At 31.8% G+C, this 3,307-nt stretch overlaps 1 long non-coding RNA gene across 1 annotated transcript; it reads left to right on the top strand.

The window, feature by feature from the left end:
• Positions 1-278: 278 nt before the first annotated feature.
• Positions 279-2,387, top strand: LOC138337114 (uncharacterized). Its single transcript, XR_011210529.1, has 2 exons — positions 279-358; positions 2,147-2,387. It is a non-coding gene; the product is annotated as an uncharacterized lncRNA (long non-coding RNA).
• The last annotated feature ends 920 nt before the right edge of the window (positions 2,388-3,307 follow it).

The following is a 3,307-nucleotide window of genomic DNA, read 5'->3' as shown; positions in this document are numbered from 1 at the left end:
TTATTTTTTTATTCTTCTTCATTATGTTCGAGGACGAACATGATTTTTAGTGGTGGATAATGTAATGACCCGTAAGTTCATATTAAGAATTAGCCCTTGCTTTCACAAAATACCCCTTTAAATAAATTTAAACAGAAATTTTTATTAATATATTTTAGTTAAAATTTTATAATTAATGAGATAATTTTTAAGTAATTAATTTAGTTTGGGCTTAATGGGTCAAACCCATGATTTAGTTAATATGTAAAACACTAAATTAAATTAAAGAGAGGTTATTATTATTTTACCCTAACACTAATTAGTTGCGGCTGAAATTATTATGGGAGACACCTCAACTTTGATGCCGACAGAATTCTAGGTAAAAAGGTTTAATTCAAATTCGATATTGCATTAAATTTACATATACTAATTAATTGAGGGAGGAGAGAATTCATATCATTATTTTATTGTTAAATAGAGATTTGAAATTGAGAAAAAAAATGGGTTTCTGTGCAACATGGGATTATTCAATTGGGTATGTTGAATTGCTAAGTAACTAATTCTTGTAATAATAATAAAATAATGTAGAGATAGGAGTTTATTATTATTTGTTTGATTTGAGGGTAATGAGGTTATCCTGGGTGCACAATTGTGAACGAATACATGTTTGTCGTTTTTCCTTTTTATGCTAGTGTTGATGGTATTAAAATGTTGGAGGCAATTCCATGGTAGATGATCGAGTAATTATTCTTAGGATTATACGATAACGATTTGGAAGAGAAATGATGGGTGATATTGAATTCATTACAAAGAATTTCACTAGTGTACAATATTCTATAGTTGCGGGTATTACACATTATAACTGGTATACATTTATTTTTCGTGGTTGAACTTCTAGTACAATACCATATCACGATTCAAGTTTTATATATGTTGAGATAAGTAATTAAATATAAAGGGCATTGTATTATACAAGTATCATTAGATTTATGGAATTGGAGAATGAAAACTTAACCCTAGACTTGAAATTTGGAAATAGGAGGGTGACATTATAATTGACATCAAAATTTTGGAACTTGATTTTAGGTTTGTGTAAGTTTTTGGGCCTAGGCTAGATCTTTAGTAATATGGTTGTTGATAGTTTTAAAATTTTATTGTGATTAATTATTTGAATAGATGGCATTGATTGGAAGCCTAATGAAAGGGAAAGACTCAGGTTCCAAAGTGATTGTTCGACTCTTTGAGGCAAGTGGATTTCTAAACTCTTGTTAAGTCTATGAAATGCGTGTATGTCCCTGTGGTATATGTTGGGAGTAACGGGATTGGTGATGGGTTGACTTGTCCATATTGATTAATTCTAATGATGAAAAGAATGGGGATAACAAAAGGCAATGTGATTAATTGTTTATGTGTGTTGTGTTGAGAAAGGGTTGAAGGCTTGTTAAATCATTGTTGATGTAACTTCATGTTTGTGTGGTTGTGAACTGTGCGATATTATGAAAAATAGTCATCTCCTCATTATATGTGTGAACTTGTCATCTGCATTATTCTGAGGCATTGGTTGTGGCAAGTGTAATGTGCATTGAGAAATAATGGGTACTTAAGAGGATGTACCATTTCGAGGGACGTATCGCGCGCCGCGATGGATACTATATTTCGAGGGACGTATCGCGCGCCGCGATGGTTACTATTATCAAGGGTCGTGTCATGCGCCGCGACAGATGCATGGACAGATATGTCCCCCATGGGTCCCGGACTGAGAGACAGCGAGTGTGTATCACTAGGTCAGACATGCATCATTATACTTGACATTGCATTACACATACTTATCATTAGTGAACTTGATATTGTGTTTTGCTGATCTTGTGATTGCCTTTCTGCGGAATTTGTGATTGATAATACTGAGCTTGTTATTGAGGATATATAATTTGATAAAGTGTGATTGTGGAGGATATATATGTAATTTGTATAAGTGTTGTTGTAGAGTACGTGCTATGTGAATATGAACTGTTAGGTTAGACTGAATTTTATGCAGGTTGTAGTTGTGGAGGTTCGGTTGGGGAGGTAGGGGTACCCGTATTTCATCCCCTTAGCTTGTGTTTAGCCGTTTACTTGCTGAGTACCGTGTGGTTTGGTACTCACCCCTTGCTTCTACAAATTTTTGTAGGTTATGAGCCTGGATTTTTGTTGTACTTGTCATTCTCTTCTTTTCCGAGGCTTCTTGGAGATTGGTCAGGTAGCTGTTTCCATCGCAGCAGACTTTCTTCTCCTTAATTATGATCTTGTTCTATTCTAGAAACAAGTTCATTAGAGACTTGAGTTTTTCTTTTGAATCAATTGTAATACTTTAGAGGCTTGTACACGTGACTACCAAGTTTTGGGGGTTTTATTAAGTTACTTATATTTTATTTCCGCACTTTATTGTAAAGGTTGAGTTTTAGGCTGACTTGTCTTGGTGGGATAAGACGAGTGCCATCACGCCCATCTTTGGGTCGTGACAAGAGTTGTCATGGATCATGTGTATGACTTTAACTCATATGAGATCATGAATGAGAGGAGGGAGCAAAAATCATAACGAAAATAATTTGTGAAAGTTATTATATTTACATAAAGGAGAGTTAGTGAAACATTAATAAAGATATTTGTATAAAAAAACTATATATAGTAATATAGATCCGATTTTTTTTTTATATATTTACATAATGGAGAGTTAGTGGAAAATTAATACAAATACTTATATATAAAAAAAAAACTATATATAATATAGATCCAATTTTTTTCTTTTTTGGAGGACAAACACAACCATAAATATTTCCAATTGGAATACAAAAAGAACAAAAAATTCATAATTTTCATCAACATGGAATCAATACAAAGAAATTTCATAGACATTATGGTGGTTGATTCATGACTAATGTGATGCGTTACTATTTAATCTCGAATTTAATAAATAGTTAAACATTTTAGTTTAATATAGAAGTAAAACGGTCATCTATTTTTTCTCTAACATTCTTTCAACTTTTAAGCGTATGTTACTCTTACGAAGCAAATAAGCACTTCTTAAAATCCACAAAGACATTATAAAAAATTCTTCAATTATTAAAACAATAAATTCAAGTTCCTAACAGTAATGAAGGTAAACACTTAAGATCTATTTAGCAAATAAAGAAGTCATATCTATTACTTATCATGAAAAATAGAAGCAACAAAGTAATTCAACTGCCTGCAAAATTTTAATAGTTTATTTTCATGTGAAAGATCAAATCCTTAGACAACAATTAAGGAATTGAGCATAATTTATATGATAAATAAAAAATTAAAATATTAG

The sequence above is a fragment of the Solanum lycopersicum genome, chromosome 7, assembly GCF_036512215.1.
Source record: "Solanum lycopersicum chromosome 7, SLM_r2.1".
In the NCBI taxonomy this organism is placed as follows: domain Eukaryota; kingdom Viridiplantae; phylum Streptophyta; class Magnoliopsida; order Solanales; family Solanaceae; genus Solanum; species Solanum lycopersicum.
Note: the sequence above shows the minus strand (reverse complement) of the source record. Positions and strands in the feature narration are given on the sequence as shown.